Source organism: Canis lupus, chromosome 7 (genome assembly GCF_048164855.1).
Source record: "Canis lupus baileyi chromosome 7, mCanLup2.hap1, whole genome shotgun sequence".
Classification (NCBI taxonomy): Eukaryota; Metazoa; Chordata; class Mammalia; order Carnivora; family Canidae; genus Canis; species Canis lupus.
Window position 1 is genome coordinate 24,181,685 of NC_132844.1, and position 21,617 is coordinate 24,203,301.

The 21,617-nt window shown below is 39.2% G+C and overlaps 1 long non-coding RNA gene across 1 annotated transcript in view; it reads right to left on the minus strand.

Moving 5' to 3' along the window:
• LOC140636664 (uncharacterized) overlaps nucleotides 1-21,617 on the minus strand; it is a 28,041-nt gene that overhangs the window by 231 nt on the left and 6,193 nt on the right. The window contains exon 2 of the long non-coding RNA XR_012033888.1: nucleotides 87-144. This is a non-coding gene — a long non-coding RNA (uncharacterized lncRNA). The remainder of the gene's footprint in view (nucleotides 1-86; nucleotides 145-21,617) is intronic.

Here is a 21,617-nt window from a genome sequence, read left to right on the forward strand (position 1 = left end):
TTTAATTTGTAACTGTAATTGATGCTGAACTCAAGTAACATGATGTGTGCAGCTGCTGTGCACAAAATAACCGGGTTTTAAATTACCCAGTGAAGAAATTCAAGATGCCATAGTCTTGTTTTCCTCCAGAATGAAGCACAAAATCTGAAGAAAAAAAAAAAAAAACTGTTGATATTCTAAGGTGTTCCACATATTGAAAGTTTCGATTGGCTTTTCATACTCTACCCTCTCTCCCTTAATTTGTCACAATTAGGTTAACTGGGATACAACATATTCAGATAATTAGAGAAATGTATTTTTTAAAGGTTTCACCTATTTATTTTAGAGAAAAGTATTTTTTGAAAATAAGTCTAATGGAAGCTGCATAGTACATGAAGATTCTCTACTTCTGTTTTAACTATTTCTTTTCTTTTTTTTTAAGATTTTGTTTATTTATTCATGAGAGACACAGAGAGAGGGGCAGAGACACAGGCAGAGGGAGAAGCAGCCTCCATGCAGGGAGGTCTCCAGGATCACAGCCTGGGCTGAAGGCGGCGCCAAACCACTGGGCCACCAGGGCTGCCCCTGTTTTAACTATTTCATATGTTAACAATACCAGAGTACATGTCATATTTGAACTTGAAAAACACTGTCATTCTCATTAACACAGCCTTCTCAGCCCCGAAGGTATCAATGTGGTATTAAATTTCTGGACCCCCTTATTTATACTTAACAAATCATACCCTGGTATACTTTTGACAAAAATCCTACCTTTATCTATGAAATACAATATTATTGCTTTATGTGAGCAAAACCAATGGGAGCATTTGTAGAGCACCTACCCTGCGGCAAGCACCTAACATGTGCCAGGTGCTTTATGTGTATTGACTTATTTAATCCTCATAACAGCCTATGAGGTTGTTAATGTAATTATTTATCTTTATAGATGCAGTGTCCTAGATTACACAGCTAATCAATAGTGGACCCAGGATGGGACAGAAGCCAGTCTGGCTCCCTGTGGCCTGCTTTTAGCCACCATGCTTTATTGCTTACGTAAGCAGACATCCAAATCCATAAATGCATCTGTAGCTTATCTATTTACATCAGAACCCGTAGCAATCACTTATTTTGAATAAATATATTGTAGCAACTCTGCCTGTTGACATAAGTAGGACACATGTAAACAACAGAAAAGGCATACACATCAATTCTATACAGAAGCTATTTATATTGCTTGTCATGAGTTAACAAAGCTGTCACTTGAGGTAGAGAAAAGATGGATTCATTTCAAGTTCTGTTCTGTTTATGCACACACATGCTGTATATGTTTGGTTTCCATTGTGGGGACTGTATATTTCTTGCTCGTGGTGCTTTGTACCCTTTTATTTAATAAATTACAATAATTTGTTGGATGTGTATCTTCCCCAGAAATGTAGGGGAGAGGGAGAGGAATAAAAGGTGCTAAAATTATTTCATCCATAGAGAGAGTGCAGATATATCACCAGAAAATAAATAAAATTTAGAGTAAAACCTTAAAGAATATAGAAAAAAGGAATCAGTTCCAAATGTACAAAGGAGTCTTACTGACTACCTTTCCATTTTAACAATATTTGGAATCTGAATATTTTTCTCCAGAAATAAACTGTGGCCCTGGGCGATTTGGGGCTACCACTCCCAGCAAGCAAACTACAGTGCCGCTCTAGGATATTGGTTGTTCACGACATCGCCCTAACCACCTCCCCTGGTGCCCCCACCTCCAGTACTTATGATTATCCCCAAATAATTCTCTAGTTGATATAAACATGCAACTCGAACTAGACAACATATTAATAAATCACTCCTGGGCTAAGATGTTGGAAAAACTAGCTGTCATTCTGGCAGAAAGCAGTGAGCTAAGAATTTGGCAGAAAGGTGAATTTGGATTGAAGGTTAAGGAAAATGGAGGAACTTTGTACACATTGTTAAAAAATAAACCTTTATCCAGGCAATGGGTAACTACTGGATGTTATTAAAGGGTGGGGGGAGGTAAAACTGGATTTTTGTTCTGGAAGAATAATTAATGACTACGTGGAAGATTAACTGGAAACAGATTAATTGGTTCCCAGAATGTCCCAGGATTCCAGAAACGTTCCAAGGGCAGAAGTGACAGGACTTGGTGCCTAACAGAATGCGTTTGGGGGGCAGGGGAACATGATGGAGAGAAGGAAGAGATGACCAAGGTCCATAGTATGAACAGGGTGAACAGGTATGTGGATGGTAAAGTCATTAAACAAATAGGGGCAATGTGAGCATGGGGTCGAGCTGATGGTTGTGTGTTAGACATGTCAAGAGGAAGTGGAGGCCCCCACTCAAGAGACCAGTAAGGAAAGTGGAAGAACTAAGGAAAGTGCATTTCTGCATATCTACTCTGCATAATGGTTATATCCAGGGGAGAATTAAACTATCCAGGGAGTGAGTGACTAGGGAGGGAAAAAATTAAGCTGAGGAAGACACCTTGGAAAACAAAACAAAGGGAAGAAGCAAAAACTCTCTGGCGGAATCTTGTTTCTGTTGGATAAGGCTCTAGTACAACTTGTTTTTAAGTTCTGTATAGATTGCTTCAAATGGCCCATGAGGTAAAGGCAGCTATTTCAGAGCCTAGGACGTCATGGTACACACAGATATTTGAGGCTCCCTTTGGCTTCCATCTCTCCTGGCAGTGAGATTAGCTGCTCTGCTGACCATAACCGTTCCTGGAAATGAGGACAGTGATGTTCCCAGAGGAGGCTTCTCCTTTGCCCCGATTCCTTAGGGCTTATGTACTCCAACACTGGGAGACATGGCCTGACTTGAGCTGGATGAGAACACTTCTCTCCTAAGGTTATGTATGGTTCAGAAAAATGGAGAGAATTTTTATTGCTCCTCTACCTTCATTGATAAAACATTTAGAACTTGGACCCAACGCAGGGCTTGAGGGTCCTTCATGAGATTCCTCTCTCAAGCCATGTGTGTACAGGTTGTCCATATGCATACTATGGTTAGTAATTATCTATACTAAAGATTCACTTCTCAAAATTCTTGGTTATTTTGGTGCTTATTGTTGTGTGTGTGTGTATATATATATATTTAATTCTGTTTATTTGAGACAGAGATAGCAAGAGAGAGCATGATAAGGGGGAGAGGGAGAAGCAGGCTCCCTACTGAGCCAGGATCCCAGGTCTGGGAGTATGGGGCTGATTCCCAAGACTCCAGGATTATGACCTGAGCCGATAGCACATGCTTAACTGACTGAGCCACCCAGGTGCTCCTGGTGCTTATTATTTTAAAGTTGCTAGCAGGAATGGATGGTGAAGATGGTCACAGAGTGCTTAAAATACTCAAAATGTTTTATAAAAGATGTGGTAATGAAGAGTTATTAATTTTAAAAAATGTGTAGCCTAAAAATTAATAAATAACATCTAGCAATTAGAGGCATTCTGGTAGATGAAATAGGCAGTCAACTAAACATTTCCAATAAAACCGATTAAGAAAAAACAATTATGGTGTTCCCGAAGGTCTTCTGCATAAAATGTCTTTCCCCTTCTGTTTTGCTACAAGGTATGAGACCAAAATAAGGAAAGAAGAGACCCTCATGGGAAACTGGCTGACCAGTTTAGGAAAGCCAAATCAAGTCTTTCTTACTAGTTAATATTGCAAAATATTTACTGTGTGTTAATAAGCCTCTGACAATCGGTTAAATTGAAGCTAGAGCAAAACTAGAAGGTTGAGTGGCTCCAGGGAAGTGGTCAAAATACAAAGTTATGTAAAGGGTAGTTTCAATTATACAAGATTATTAAATCCTAGAGATCTACTGTATATCATAGTGCCAATAGTTGACAATATTAAAACTTTGCTAAGAGAATAGATCTCATGTTGATTGCTCTTATCACATACATGTAAATAATAAAGAGGACAGAAGAAAACTTTGGGAGGTGATGGATATGTTTATGCCATAGATTGTGTTGATGGTTTCATGAGTATATACTTACGTCCAAAATCATCAGGTTATATACATTAAATATGTACAGCATTTTGTATGTCAACCATACCTCGATAGAGTGATTTACTAAAAAGAAAAAAAAAGTGCTTGCAAGAACCTGAAAACCGTCAAAGGGTTTTACAGATTTCTCCCATAGCCCGATGAGTTCCAAGCTAAAGGTTTTGGGGAGCTAATCAACTCTAGGAATAATTCCTAGCTTAGCTTAAGTAATGGCTGAGAACATTTAAATATTAGTGGTTACGGCAACAAAGTACTGTTAATTTTACATTTTTAATACATGCCCCTAAATTGTGTATCCTGTATTAATGTAATGACAAGGAATGGGGATCTCATCCCAGCCCCAATACTTTATCTGTGTCTCCTCGGGTGACTCAGGTTCTCACCTATGAAATGAAATTTAGATTCAGTTATGTGTAAGACCCATTTTAGAATAAAGATACCCCCCATCTCTGCCCAAGGATCCCATCTTTTAATCATCCTGCTTATCTGCTTCAATAAAATACTTCATTTTTAAAGCATGATTTGGTAGTATGAATCTTTCCACTTTGATTTAGTTGATCACAGAGGGAGAGAAGAAAGGACATAGTACTCTCTAGGTTCTGGTTGTTTCTTCCTAGCCCCATTTTCCTTTTGCTCTTTTATTTTCTTTTTAAATGTCATTTTCCTTATTTCATTTTTTTAAAGATTTTATTTATTTTCAAGAGAGAGAGAAAAAGAGAGAGCATGAGAAGGAGAAAGGGACAAAGGAAGAGGGAAGAGCAGACTCCCCACTGAGCAGGGAACCCAGCATGGGGCTCCATCTGGGGACCTTGGGATCATGACTTGAACTGAAGGCAGACGCTTAATCAACTGAGCCACCCAGGTGCCCATTTTCTTTATTTCTGATTTTTAAATGTAATATTTCATAAAAGTTGACTGATCTGGAAAATGGAAACAATGTTACCTCTACAGCCATCTCACAGGTAGGCTATAAGCAAATTAAATGAACTCCGTACATGTAAACACTGGCACAGTGCCTGGCATATAGTCCTGTGGGTACTCAAAAACGCTAGCTGATAACACTGGGATTATTAGCATTGTTTTGTTTTTTACATGTTGACCATAAAAATCAGAAAAGTCAGCAAAACACAAAATAATAAAAAATTATTTATAATTTATGATCCCATCTATATGATTATTGTTGCCAAATAGTAACAATTAATATGGTGGTACATGTATTTTCACACTCCTCTCTCTCTCCTCTCTGTATGTACATAGGTTCATGTGTGTGTTACAAATGTAACCTGTTTGTGACTGGGCCCCCTTTTTGGCTCCAATGTGTGTTCCTTTTTCATCTTTAGGCCAGACTGGTACATTAAATTCAAGGGCAAACTACTGATGATGCTTACAGTTTTTACTGAACTGAACCCTTTGAAAGGAGATGAAGACAGCATTATATCAAGCCCTACAGTGCAAAATTTCCTTAGAATGTTTCAGCATTTCTCTTTCTCTCCAAGTCCCTCTCCCTCTGGCAGTGCCTCCTGTGTCCCCTCCCGCACACCACATCCTCCACAGCCACTCCAGCTGCCTTGGGTTCCCCCCCTTACAACACTCCCCAAAGCATGCAGACTTTGTTCAGCAGAACCCTCAAACCAGGGCTCTTTTGGACAAACCACAACCACCTGTTGACTGTACCAGAGTGAGTCAGTTCAGCTGTGGACATATACTTTGACACACGCCAGTGGGAAAGGATGACTCTAAGTTTAATAATTATCTTTCAAGTCAGGAGAGAGAAAAGAAAAAGAACCTGGCAAATCCAAGCAGCGGGCCTCCACACACTGACTGACGCCCCCCCCCCCAAAGTGGTCTGCTTGGTCACCATCAGCTCAGCAAAGCATACCCCAAGAATTCTGGGACGAGGGTCCCAGGATGACCTTGATGGCACCCTGGTCCCTTCAACATGTAGTTTGGATATCTTAACCCAGGAAAAGTCCTCCACCTCCATCTTTCCATTTACAAAAGTTCAGGTATATGATGTGCTTTAAATGAAAAAAAAAAAAAATAGATATTACAAGTCCCCAATCTCTTCTGTGGTTCTTGAAATACTGTTAGCATCTATATTTTTGTGACAAGCTAGACAAAGCAGATGTATCACCACCATTCAATTACTTAGGTTGTGATATTTTAACTGGAAATATCACCTCTGGGAACCCTGGGTGGCGCAGCGGTTTGGCGCCTGCCTTTGGCCCAGGGCGCGATCCTGGAGACCCGGGATCGAATCCCACGTCGGGCTCCCGGTGCATGGAGCCTGCTTCTCCCTCTGCCTGTGTCTCTGCCTCTCTCTCTCTCTCTCTCTCTGTCTCTCTGTTACTATCATAAATAAATAAAAATTAAAAAAAAAAAAGACTATCATTTGGAAATATCACCTCTGTTCAAAAGTGATATTTTGATGCTCCCAGGTGCTACGACATCAGACCTTGCCCATCTACTGACCCAGAATCTTATATAAGGTGTTGACTTTTTATATCTATACTGTACATATATCTACTATTTTTGTCCGCTCAGGCTGCCACGACAAAAGACCAGAGACTAGGTAGCTTGAACAAAAGAAATTTATTTTCTCACAGTTCTGGGGACTAGAAGTCTGAGATCAAATGGCCACCATGATTGCTATAGCCATTTTCTTGCTGTGTCCTCAAATGGCCTTTCCCCTGTGATTGTACAGGGATGGGGAGAGGGCAGGGAAGAGGGGGAATGGGGGAGACCTCTGGTGCTGCTTCTTTTTATAAGGACACCAATCTTATAGATTAGGGCCTCAGTCTTATGACTTCACTTAAACTCAATTACTTCTCTAAAGGTCCCATCTCCAAATACAGTCACATGGGGGGGTTAGGGTTTCAACCTATTAATTTTCTTTGGAAGGAAGGAAGCACAGTTTAGTTCATAACAACTACCAAACATCAGCAGTCCAAGCTAAATATATAGCAGCAAAGCAGAGGATTTGTTTTGAATAAAGATTATAAGCTATAATATTACATATTTCTAAAAAAAAAGACATCTGTAGTAAATATATACACAGATTTAGACAAATTCTTCAGAAAGGCTTTCCAAGTATTTTCCTTGAGAAATTAAAAATTCTTAACATACACTTATAGCATTAGAATTTAAAGTGTTCATTTCCTTTCAAGAGAGTGTTCCTTGAAATTCCATGTTTTTTCTTAGTAATAAATGTAAATCAGATTAAAGTGTTCCTCAAAAGCTATATTTTACAGTTCTATTTGCTCTAAGTTTTTTGTGCCAATTAACAAAATTTTAATTATTGTTATACGTTGCTTGACTTCACTAAAACTATCTTCCTTAGTTACAAATGAATTTGGCTTATGAGAAAAGTTCATTCAAACTGAATTATTAAAGAAGAGATATTTAATTCAATATCTTAATTTTTCAGGCAAATATGATAGCTGGCCAATTTTTAAATATAGAGAATATAATTTATATTATTATTTTAGAAAAGCAAACACTTTATTCATTGTCTAATTTATATCAAATGGCAACAAGTGATGCTCTCCTGTTTTTTCTTATCGAAGATTAGTTTATGATTTTTATCAAAATGCTATTGTTACCCAGATATTAGTTTCTTTCTCTGGGAATGTTGGATCAGAGATCTGCAAATTATGAGGACATGTAATGGGGATCTATCATGTTGCTTTGAAAGCTTGAAAGCCCATATTTGACTATAACATTCAACATCAGAATTTAGTACAGAACCAGGGCACCTGGGTGGCTCAGTTGGTTGGGTCACCAACTCTTGATTTAGGCTAGTCATGATCTCAGGGTTGTGGGAACGAGCTGCATTTTGGGCTCCACACTGGGCATGAAACTGCTTGGGATTTTCTCTTTCCTCTCTCTCTTCCCCTCTACCCCCCACCCCAGCACACACTCTCTCAAAAAAAATTAAATAATTAAAAAAAAATTTTTTTAAAGAATTTAGCACAAAACCAAATTAATTGTGTAACAGTGTACACCATTATATTTGAGATGGGAATAAAAGGCTTAAAGCTATTACACTGGAATGTCCAATGATTTATAGTCATCATAAACTGAAACAGACCCTATACCACATAATTTTAAAATACTAGAAAAACTATGAAAAAAAAAACAATAATGCAATGTATTTGAAGGGGGGGAAGAAGGGAAATAAGCAAACTATGCAGCAGTGAAATTTTTACATTGTTGTAGTCTTATGGAAATGTTTTTAAAAATTGGGGCACCTGAGTGGCTCAGTCAATTGAGCATTTGCCTTTGGCTCAGGTCCTGATCCCAGAGTCCTGGGATAGAGCCCCATGTCAGGCGCCTTGCTCAGTGGGGAGCCTGCTTCTCCCTCTCCCTCTGCTGCTCCCCCCTTGCTTGTGCTTTCTCTCTCTGTCAGATAAATAAATAAAATCTTTTAAAATAAATAAATATTAAAAAAATTAAGTCTGTGATAAGTGTAATAAAATATACACAAAAACATACATTTTTAGCCCATGGATCACAAAGTGAAGGTGAAGTTAAAGAAAACAAACTAAGCTTAAATAAATAAATAGAATGGCCAAAGTTGCCAATTCATGACCTAACCAGACTATTCGTCTGCTTTCAATTAATGGCTAAATAAGTTTGATGCAAGATCATATTAAACCTGAGTTTCTACATTGCACAATAGGATCATCTATCATAGCTGCTAATCTAAGAGAATTTGATCTTCAAATACCCAAGGCTGTGAAAAAAACAAACTCCACACACTTTACCCTAGATTCCAGTTTCAAACCCCACATTCTATGAAGTGCTTCCAATGTCCCTCTTTGACTTTTGAGTACTAATATTCCCTTAGCTTCATTGTATATTTTTAAATCAATATAGAAACTCAGCAAGTGCTTGTTAGTCAATTTTGGTTGACTTGGTATCTGAAGCAGCAATAATTAGTAAAGCTTCAGTAGTATTGAGGCTGGTGTATGCAAGGAAATTACATCGTTCTACAGATAATCAGCTTAACCAAGCCACCATTCTGACAGGAAGCAAACCTATGGAAGTGGAAAAACCTTAAAAGCTAATAGAAACATCTTCTGAAAAGTATCAATTGGCTTGTAAGGTAAAAATATTGTAGCAATGGATTTCACTTTTAGCTTCTGCTACTCATACCAGAGAAATTGGCCACCATACCTTACTATACTGCCACTTTTTTTTTTAACTTATGGTGAACTATAGAATTGATCAAAAGAGAAATCTATTCTGAGGAAATTTATAAGATTAATAAGTATACAAAACACTGATTTTTTTCTGAGTATGAAAGTGTGTATATATATATATGGTTAGAAATTATATAAATGATTAAAGCATCATGCAGATATATACGTTTGAAAAATACTTTGTGTATAAATGTGCTAGAAGTAAATTGCACTGAATTAGCAGAGTTAGGTGAACATGACTCATCTGGTAAGGATGTGTCTTCATCAGCAAGATTCTTGGAAACACAGGTTTAACAAAAAGGAGATATCACAGTTTGAAATTCCTGTAACCACAAAAAAAAAAAAAAAAAGAGGAAGAAAGAGAAGTGAAATCTGGGGGGTAATTCATGCCAAAACCAGTAAGATTAAGAAGGGTTGGATTTGTGGATAAAAGGATGTTCCTGGATCTCAAGAACATTTGGGTCATTGCGGTGGTGGTTTTTCCTGGTGCTGTGGTTACAACAGCATAAATAAACGACAATGTTCCTGGCTACATGTCATTCTATTTGTCCTACCACAGACAGATATACCTCACAGCTTCATGAAGCCTAAGCTTCAAGGCCCAAAAAGGGCTTAGAATGGTTTCACATGGTCATAAATTTGAGTAAAATTTGAAGAAGATATTTCAATTCCTCAGTCATGTCACACTGAAATGGCCATAAGCATTCTGGGATCCATTTATTTTTTATTTTTTAAAAATATTTTATTTATTCATTCATGAAAGACATATAGAGAGAGGCAGAGACATAGGCAGAGGGAGAAGCAGGCTCCCCACAAGTGCCCGACGTGAGACCTGACCCTGGGACCCCTGAGCCAGAGGCAGAGGCTGAGTATCCCTCTGGGATCCATTTTAATGGGAAGATGAACTAAGCATACATTTGGTTTGGGTTTAGTAGAATATAATTATGGGTATAGCAGTTATTTATGTGCATAGGAAAGTATTGCCCGTTGTCCAGGTGTAGAAATGGCTTCCAGGAATATTCCTACTGTCTGCTATGCTGACTCCCCTAGCATCCTGTCACATCAAGATACAGGGACAGAGGTCATATTGCAATGTGACCCTATCCTCCAAAGCACAGCACTGTAAGTACATGGGTAGAAGGGAAGAAACAAGGTTTGAAATGAATGGAGTTCACTGGAAGTCAGTTTATTGGAAATTCTTCCAAACACTAGATATAAACACTAGATATATAGATTCCTTTTATAGATATATAAAAAGGAAGTTCTATCCTGTCAGTGATATGCTCAACAATGCAATGTATATAATTACAAATGCATCATGGTTTCTCCCCCTCTTTTGATGGAGATTGTACATAATAGATTTTTTTTTCTTTTACGTAATAGAATTTAACAGAATTACTGTGTTTGTAGTTTACAAACTTAGCAGGACTGTATACACAATGAGCACATCTGTCTATGAAGTCATATGTTATATATACATTGCAAAGCACTGGATTGTGTCTTGATAAAGGCTGATGACATGTCACTCATTGGGAGAAGACTTAATTGACTCTTGATTTAATGCAAAATACTTGCATCAACAAGGATAATATAAAGTTCATTATGTTCCACTGAGACAAGACATGGCAGACAAAATCGTTGATGACTTGAGAGTTAAAGTTTATCATTGCCCAAGAAAACTTGAAATGTCTGAATTTTACAGCTTGGGCAGCCCGGGTGGCTCAGCGGTTTAGCGCCACCTTCAGCCCAGGGCGTGATCCTGGAGACCCAGGATCGAGTCCCACGTCAGGCTCCCTGCATGGATCCTGCTTCTCCCTCTGCCTGTGTCTCTGCCTCTCTCTCTCTCTCTCTCTCTCTCTCTGTCTTTCATGAATAAATAAATAAAATCTTTTTTTTTAATTTACAGCTTGTATGTGACAGAGGCTTTACTATACTTGATGATAATTCTAAAAATAAACATGACCTTACTAGTCATGAGTTATGAAGCTAAAAAAACTTTTCCAAATTATCAATAATAAAAAAAAATTTAAACAATCATGCTAAACTAAATCATCCTTCTATACTGCTTATAGAAAGTATTACAAACCATTGTCCTATGAGGAAGAGATCAGGGGTCCTGACTAAGTCAGTAGAGCAATGTGACTCTTGATCTCAGGGTTGTGAGTTCAAGCCCCACATTGGGCATAGAGATTACTTTAAAAAAAAAAAAGGGAGAGAGAGAAAGAGAGAGAGAGAGAGAGAGAGAGAGAAAGGTGTGCCTAGGTGGCTCAGTATATTATACATCTAACTTTTCAGCCCAGGTCTTAATCTTAGGGTTATGAGTTCAAGCCCCACCCCATGTTGGGTTCCATGCTGGACATGGAGCCTACTTGAGAGAGAGAGAGAGAGAAATCAAAGTCTATGGAGAAAAACAAGAAAAGGAGAAATAGTATTATAGAGAGGTTCTAGGCACCTGCAATATAATTTTTTTCTGGATTTTCTGATATTTACTATATTTATCAACTTAAAAAATTTTAATTTTCTTTTATTAAGTAATCTCCATGCCCAACATGGGGCTCAAACTCACAACCCTGAGATCAAAAGTCATATGGTCAAAAAAAAAAAAAAAAGTCATATGGTCTATGAACTGAGCCAGCCAGGCACCCCAACTTTAAAAAATTTTAAATGACTATTTCTATTCTTTACTTTTGTACCTGTAGTAATAGCTATTGGTCTCCTGACCTCATTCCCTTTGGCAAGAAAGTGCACACATCCCAGTTGCTGCAAGTGTTGATTACTAAGGACTCACATCTGTACCCTGCTGCAGCAGACTGATTGTCCACAGCTTCGGGGAGCCACCTTCCCTCGTAGACGACTAGGATGCTAGACTACCTCCGTGACTGTCTGATGCTGAGCCATAAAAGTCCCTGCCTTATCACAGGGTAACATACTTTCCAGAGCTCCCCAGGAGATGAGGCCAAGACTAGGTATCTTCTGAAACCACACCCTTGCCTAGCTTCTCTGGCTTTCTCCTGCATCCTCACTCCCCAATGATTTCCTGAGAGTGAGGCCTTAATTAATCACTTACTCAAGAATCCCAGTCTCAGGCTCTGCTTCTATGGAACCCCACCTGAAAGCATATCTAATTTTGTATTCTGATTCTCAGATAAATGCCCTAAACTGGAGAAGCAGTAAGTCCCCCAAAGTCTAGATTTATTCCTGGTCCTCCTTACGGGCATTGCCAAACAGAAGACACTCTGAGCTGGGAGATGGGGATCTCATTCAAAGTGGTTCGAGGAACAAGGCTGACTTCCTCACCATTTTAGCCACTTTGGTGATTGTTCTCCCTGCCTCTTGTCACCACCAAAGATTTGGTTAAAGGGATAGGATAAAAGATGAATCAGCTAAGATTAGATACAGCACTACTTAACCCCATAACCCAACTTAGAGAATTTCACTTCTCTGTTTTAAAAGAAGTCTGCTATGAGTTCAGGACAACTCTCTAGCCACCAGAGACCAAGGTTTCCATATCTCTGCTCTGCCATCCTATGTGGCTCTCTTCCTCAAGGTTTCCTTATGAGCTCAAGATAATCCCTGGCACTCCAGCTCTCATGTCCACATTCCAGGCAATAAGAAAAAGGGAGAAGGATAAAAGAAATATCCCTCACCTGAATTGGATCCCATTAAGGGGTCATTCTGGGTGTCTCTCACAGCATTTCTTCCTGTATGTCTTTGGCTAAAACTTGGTCATGTTGCCACAACTAGAAGCAAGGGAAGCTGAGAAATACTTTCTCAGAGGGATGATTTGCTGCTAGTATACAACATGGAATATGGCAAACAGGTGGAGGTGTGGGGACTTAACAAAGCAGAGAAAGCTGAAATTTCAGCACCTACAATTAGAAAAGTCAGAAAACACAAGACAGCTGTGGCACCTGTCATTTTGAAGTGACAAGATTAGTTGTAAGCCCATATAAGGAACAACTAGATCTCCAGATGCCAGCTCTAACATTGCATAGCCAGGCACCTAAACCTTTCCCATTTCAACAGAAGAAGACAAGTATTCTCACTGTGAAAGTTAAAACAGAGTTCTAACCTCAGGAATATCTCAGAGAAGTAAGACAAATGGTAAAATAGGGAGGTTAGGTTAAATTCTATGTATTGAGTTGTGAGAACCTTTAATGCCCTGCCTGCCTCTACTCAGCTCTTAGAATAATAGTAGCCAGGTTTGTACCTTCTGCGGGAGGATAGAAGGGATCTCTCTCCTGAAAAACAGAACAATAACAACAACAAAACAAACAAAAAACTAGCCCAGGAGGAAAAACCTACAGATACTAATATTTTGGTGTCTACAAAGTAAGACCTAAGTGTAAGTATAGTATAGTGAAGCCACAGTTAGCACACCCTAGCCAAGCTTCCAATCCATTTTTTTATTTTTTATTTTTTATTTTTTGGTGTTTTTCTCTTAGATAAGGACAGAGAACCAAGAGTCACTAGACTGTTGCAGAATGTCTCTGCCAGATTGACCCAGTCTAAGGGCCAGTGAGCATCAATCCTTGAGATCCCGGTAACAGACACCTGTTCTGATTCTGAAGCTCTCAGTTCAGGGGCATATATTGGCTGCAGGTGATGATTAAAAGAAAAGAAAAAGACTGTCGGTGGTGGGTGTTCTGTGTTGGAGAATGCTCTATCTCGTTTATCATACACCCCAAGATTAATGAGATGCACCTAGTTCTAATGAGATGCTCTCTGACACTTATCAGGATTGGCCTAAGTGCTGAGCTTCTCCAGTCTCTCAGCTCCTAAAATTACCCCAATACAGCCGCTCACCACTTTTCTAATGAAAATGAATTACTACCTTGTTGCCAGACACTGGTTGAGATTGCACCACTATTAATGGACACCTATGACGAAAGATTCCAGTACTTTTCTGGGTGATACAGAGAAACATTGGAATAAGCAAGGAGAAGTTCAGTCAATCTCATTGATTTAATGTGATCGATACATTCAAGAACATGTGAGAAGGCACAGCATGGGAGAGCTCTAGAGAATTCATGGGCCAGAGGCATCCACCATCTGGGGATGACATTGTCCCCATTGCATGCTTCTCTCTCACTCTCTGACAAGGACTGAAGTCCAGAGAGATGTGACTAAGCTTCATTTATAGACGGCAACGTCCACATTAACTACAACCCTAGCAATAGAAGGTGAGTCTAGTTATATATAGTATGGCTGGATGTACATTCCAATGTCTTTGTTTAGTTTCCCCTAAAAGCAGAGCTAGGGACTCATAAATACAGGTGACTTATTTACAAGATAATCCCAGAAAACAGGGGAGAGATACAGGCAAAAAGAGAAAGCCAATACAATGTGTATTACTGAATCACTAGACACAGCTAGGGATCAATCCTGCCTGGGACCTTCTGAAGAATTCTATGGAATCCACTTGGAATTGTACACTACCCACAGCAAATATCATTCTCAATGGGGAAGCACTGGGAGCCTTTCCCCTAAAATCAGGAACAAGACAGGGATGTCCACTCTCACCACTGCTATTCAACATAGTACTGGAAGTCCTAGCCTCAGCAATCAGACAACAAAAAGACATTAAAGGCATTCAAATTGGCAAAGAAGAAGTCAAACTCTCCCTCTTCGCCGATGACATGATACTCTACATAGAAAACCCAAAAGTCTCCACCCCAAGATTGCTAGAACTCATACAGCAATTCGGTAGCGTGGCAGGATACAAAATCAATGCCCAGAAATCAGTGGCATTTCTATACACTAACAATGAGACTGAAGAAAGAGAAATTAAGGAGTCAATCCCATTTACAATTGCACCCAAAAGCATAAGATACCTAGGAATAAACTTCACCAAAGATGTAAAGGATCTATACCCTCAAAACTATAGAACACTTCTGAAAGAAATTGAGGAAGACACAAAGAGATGGAAAAATATTCCATGCTCATGGATTGGCAGAATTAATATTGTGAAAATGTCAATGTTACCCAGGGCAATATACACGTTTAATGCAATCCCTATCAAAATACCATGGACTTTCTTCAGAGAGTTAGAACAAATTATTTTAAGATTTGTGTGGAATCAGAAAAGACCCCGAATAGCCAGGGGAATTTTTAAAAAGAAAACCATATCTGGGGGCATCACAATGCCAGATTTCAGGTTGTACTACAAAGCTGTGGTCATCAAGACAGTGTGGTACTGGCACAAAAACAGACGCATAGATCAGTGGAACAGAATAGAGAACCCAGAAGTGGACCCTCAACTTTATGGTCAACTAATATTCAATAAAGGAGGAAAGACTATCCATTGGAAGAAAGACAGTCTCTTCAATAAGTGGTGCAGGGAAAATTGGACATCCACATGCAGAAGAATGAAACTAGACCACTCTCTTTCACCATACACAAAGATAAACTCAAAATGGATGAAAGATCTAAATATGAGACAAGATTGCATCAAAACCCTAGAGGAGAACACAGGCAACACCCTTTTTGAACTCGGCCACAGTAACTTCTTGCAAGATACATCCACGAAGGCAAAAGAAACAAAAGCAAAAATGAACTATTGGGACTTCATCAAGATAAGAAGCTTTTGCACAGCAAAGGATACAGTCAACAAAACTAAAAGACAACCTACAGAATGGGAGAAGATATTTGCAAATGACATATCAGATAAAGGGCTAGTTTCCAAGATCTATAAAGAACTTATTAAACTCAACACCAAAGAAACAAACAATCCAATCATGAAATGGGCAAAAGACATGAACAGAAATCTCACAGAGAAAGACATAGACATGGCCAACATGCATATGAGAAAATGCTCTGCATCACTTGCCATCAGGGAAATACAAATCAAAACCACAATGAGATACCACCTCACACCGGTGAGAATGGGGCAAATTAACAAGGCAGGAAACAACAAATGTTGGAGAGGATGCGGAGAAAAGGGAACCCTCTTACACTGTTGGTGGGAATGTGAACTGGTGCAGCCACTCTGGAAAACTGTGTGGAGGTTCCTCAAACAGTTAAAAATATACCTGCCCTACGACCCAGCAATTGCACTGTTGGGGATCTACCCCAAAGATACAAAGGCAATGAAACGCCGGGACACCTGCACCCCGATGTTTCTAGCAGCAATGTCCACGATAGCCAAACTGTGGAAGGAGCCTCGGTGTCCAACGAAAGATGAATGGATAAAGAAGATGTGGTCTATGTATACAATGGAATATTACTCAGCTATTAGAAATGACAAATACCCACCATTTGCTTCAACGTGGATGGAACTGGAGGGTATTATGCTCAGTGAGGTAAGTCAGTCGGAGAAGGACAAACATTATATGTTCTCATTCATTTGGGGAATATAAATAATAGTGAAAGGGAAAATAAGGGAAGGGAGAAGAAATGTGTGGGAAATATCAGAAAGGGACACAGAACGTAAAGACTGCTAACTCTGGGAAACGAACTAGGGGTGGTAGAAGGGGAGGAGGGCGGGGGGGTGGGAGTGAATGGATGACGGGCACTGGGGGTTATTCTGTATGTTAGTAAATTGAACACCAATAAAAAATTTAAAAAAAAAAGGAATTGTACACTATTGACAAACTGCCCACATAATCAAATACAACACTGTATCTATACTATGTATAGAGAAAAATAAAGTAAAAAAAGCTTTATGAAATCATATGAAAATAATATTTATAAAACAGAATTCTGAGGGAGCACCTGAGTAGCTCAGTCGGTTAAGTGTCTGACTCCTGATTTTGGCTCAGGTCATGATCTCAGGGACCTGGGATCAAGCCCCATGTTTTGCTCTGCACTTAGTGGGGAGTCTGCTTGAGATTCTCTCTCCTGTCTTTCCCTCTCCCTCGGCCCCTCTCCTCAAATAAATAAATCTTAAAATGAAACAAAACAAAAACCATTATTCTGAGAACTGAAGTTCTATTGGATGTTACTTTGAGCACAAGTATGGTCATTTAAGTAACATTTAAAATGCTGATGAATGAGATTAAATTCTTTTTGAAGAGACATAATTTTAGAGGTCTCTAGTTTTTGGATGTTGGTTCCAATAGTTGGTTCATTTGATATTTGAATCAACCCCAAAAGAATGCCTGTTTTTAGGATTTGAAAGTGGAAGAGAAACTCCAGCCCAAGAAGAGAGCTCCCCATAAGTGCTTCCCAGGAGATGAGAAGGAAAAGGAAGTCTCCACAGGAACTATTTCCTTGGATGGGGGTGGGGTAGTAATGAACCTCATATTGGAGCATAGGTGGGTGAATGTGGCTTGGCAGCACAGGAGCCTGAACAGAGGGAAAAAGCAGCTCTGCTTTCAGATCATGTCCACCCTTTTGAGGGATAATGAGGGAGCTGTTGGCTGGTAAAGCTTATTGAGATGTGGTGACTCCTAGCTCAGTGACCATATCATTCTTATAACTTTAGCCATCATCTCTTCTTGCCTTGTGTGTCTGGATCTTTCTTCATTAAGTTCTTCTATTACGGAAATTATTTCCTCCTTCAGGTTAAAGTTTGTCCTCTTCAACTTTCTGCACGTGTCCACCAGGCTCTGAATTTTTTTTTTAATTTTTATTTATTTATGATAGTCACAGAGAGAGAGAGAGAGAGAGAGAGGCAGAGACATAGGCAGAGGGAGAAGCAGGCTCCATGCACCGGGAGCCTGATGTGGGATTCGATCCCGGGTCTCCAGGATCGCGCCCTGGGCCAAAGGCAGGCGCCAAACCGCTGCGCCACCCAGGGATCCCCAGGCTCTGAATTTTTGATGACTCTTTCTTTAGGCTAGTATCTTCCAAAGATGACTCAACCCCTGCACTCCCCTTTTGAACAAAGCCAGGCTTGTCAGGGAGTTGACACTATCTTGAATTACTGCAGCTGGTGTTTTTGACATTTTGAGCCAGTGTTTGTGAAAACAGCATTCTCCATTGCACATAAAGTCAGCTTCCAGCCAACAGGACAAGTCTAAACAAATATGAGATCCACCAAAAGGCCAATGGCAGATGTACACACCACTGACTCCAGCTGAAGACCACAGAGGGTGGGGTCCAGATCCCCATCATCCAGCCACAGCTCCACCACCACCACTTGTGGTTTCCCAAGGACACCTGAAGCCAAGTTCTACAGTAGCTTGAGGCCCTTCTATGGCACTGAAAGCCTAGAACAGAGTTCTGCTGTGTAATCATGCCTCCACCAGCCCTCCCACCAGCTCCATAACAAACCGCCTCAAGTAATACCTGTAAACATTTCTTACTGGCAATCTGAGCGGTCTACCAGTGGAGCTAATCCAGAGGAAGGATAGATTCAATTTTTAAAAAACTTCTTATTAGGGCATCTGGGTGGCTCAGTCAGCTAACTGTCTGACTCTTGATTTCTGCTCAAGTCATGATCTCAGGGTGGTGAGATCGAGCCCCACATTGGGCTCTGTGCTGGGCATGTTGCGTGCTTAAGATTCTGTCTCTCCCTCTCCTTTTCCTCCTTCCACGGCTCCCCTTCCTCTCTAAGAAAAAACAAAAGGTGATCAATTAGGCTGGTGTTTTTTAGTATAATTAGGAACTTGTACGCTTGCTTAAAAATATTTGGTATGTTTTAATTCATTGCAGTTACTATTCTTATTGATATTCAGATTGTCCCCACTTTAGCCAGTGTTGTCTTTTGAATCCTTTTAATATGACACCCGAAGACCTTGAAGGCTTCTTTCTTTCTGAAATGACCAGATATCCCAGGCTTATCTTGTACATTTCCTGCCCTAGACCTGGCATTAGCCACTCTTCCAAAGTCATGGTTCCTTTTAGGAAAAAATAATAGAGACTATAGTCTGGCTCTAGGGATGCTGAATGCTGCGGGGCTAGTCATTGTTTCTAAGTATTTTCAGTGGACAAAGCTAAGAAATATCTGTTTTTAACTGAGATATAATTGACATACAACATTGTGTTAGTTTTAGGTATATAAAGTAACATAATGATTTGATATGTGTATAAATGATGAAAGGATGACCACAATAAGTTAGTTAATATCCATTACCACAAAAAAATTAAATTAAAAAAAAAATCCATCACCACACACATGTTGGATGGATTTGTTTCCTTATGATGAGAACTTTTAAGGTCTACTCTCTTAGCAATTCTCAATATACAATAGAGTATAGTTAATTATTGTCACCATACTATACATTACATCCCCAGCACTTATTTTCTTACAACTGGCAGTTTGTACCTTTTGACCCTCTTCACCCATTTTGCCCAACCACCATCCCCTGCCCCTGGAAACACCAGTCTGTTCTCTGTATCTATGAGCTCTAGTTTATTTTTAGATTCTACATATAAGTGAGATCATAGATTATTTGTCTTTCTCTGATTTAAGAAAAAAAATTTTTAAGGAGTAAATACGTTGCATGCAAGAGACTTTTAACTGATCTGCTTGTACCAGGTTCTACCACTACTCCCTGCAATTCATCCTATGAATCTGTCAGAATCATCCTATAAAATGTAGATCTAATTTTCTTAATCCCTTGTTTAAAAACTTTTGATGGAGTCCCATTACCAAAAGAATTAAGAAAGCTCCCTGGTGTGTGTGTATGAGTACACACACTGAACCTCTCAAAACTTAGCTCCTAATCTCCATGCCAACCTCTTTAGCATTCCTTCTTCCTTCTCCCCTTAGGTCAGCACACCACACTACTCCAACCACACTATGCATTTGCTCAGCTACTTCACTTTCTCTGAAATGCTCTGTTTTTACCATTCCTCGGTGAATTTATATTCACCCTTCAATAAATAGCTCAAACATCACTTTTCTTTACGATAACTTGCAGCCTCCCTTCCCCCACAGAGAGCTAATCTGTTTCCATCATGTTCTACATAGTACTCTGAGATCTTTATGTACCACTAATGAAACTGTATTGTAATGATTTGTTTACATGTGTATCTCCCTCTAGCTAGAATGTCTCCCAAATTGTAGGACACTCACCATTGGTGGTACTACAGATGGTTTTATTTATTGCATAGAGTGAGAGTTGGTCCCCTTTTAATAATCTACATCAGGGAAAACATTTTATTTTGGTGCTAGGGTGGCTTTAGCATCTTTCTGTTGTGTAATGATTAATTTCTGCTTTTAAAAGAGTGCAGACCTCAGTCTTGGACCCTTTATAGATAAAAGTAATTATCTAGAATTTACATTTTTTTAATAAAATGATATTTTGTAATGATTACCCTCTCTCTGTGAAACTTTAAAACTTAATATTGGTGATAGAGTGTTTTTTAAAAATAAAAGTAAGCCAATTTAAAGAAAAGCCTACTACAGTAAAGAAGTGCACCATGGCAAAAAATCTCGTAGGCTATATGAAAATGACTTAATTCTGGGAAACACTGGCCTGGGTCTTTCAGAACTATAAAGCATAACTTCTATTTTCATCCCCGGTTCCTAGTACTGTGGATAACATACAAGCAGATTATCACTAAACATTTGCCAAGTTAATTAGGTTAGGAAGAAGCACACAGCTCTAACATTTTCAAAACCAAGTGTCATTTTGGGGGACATGCAGGTAGAGTGACAGGCCTTCTGTAATCCAGTGTTTCAGAAAAAGTTAAACACCATCCACTGTTACCACATAAATGACCTTTTAAATTATTTCCTATAGCTGCTGTGGAAGAAATCAACTTCATAAGAGGATACAATCATAGATTTTTCAACTGGGTTGTGTGGAATAATAACCCATAAACCAAAGTTTGGGTGCAATAGAAGAAAGTTTACAATACATTCTATACAAATTACCACATCAGGGCGGGGGGTGGGGGTGACTGGATGACAGGCACTGAGGGGGGCACTTGATGTGATGAGCACTGGGTGTTATGCTATATGTTGGCAAATTGAACTCCAATAAAAAAAAAAAAAAAGATTCAGGATGGTGGTCACATCAGCTGGGACAGACAGGGAAAAAACAAAACAAAACAAAACAAAAAACCAAATCACGACATCACTCTTCACTTTCAAGGTCATGCATGGAACGTTTTAAGAAAGGGTAGACCAGAGCAGCTCTAACTAGAGGAGAGCTAGCACCATCTGTTGGGGAGTGAGTTCCCAGCATAAGAAACGTTCACTATCAGGTGATTTACTAATTCTGAATTTGTTTCTTCAAAATACTTTCATCACACTGATTTCAAGACACTCACACACACCCAAGTACAATATAATTTTCACTAAGTTCTAGTTCTCCATTTTGACAGTCAAAAACAAAACTAGTTCATTGATCTAAGATATATTCATCTTTCATGATTTGACGCCTTAATTACAGACCTAATAATTAACCTGCTTTGATCGATTTAAGAAATGGAAGAAAAGATAACTATATAGCCACATACACTACAGGATTACTTTAAAAGAACAAATACATGTTTCTTGGTCTTATAAACCAGCCTTGGCA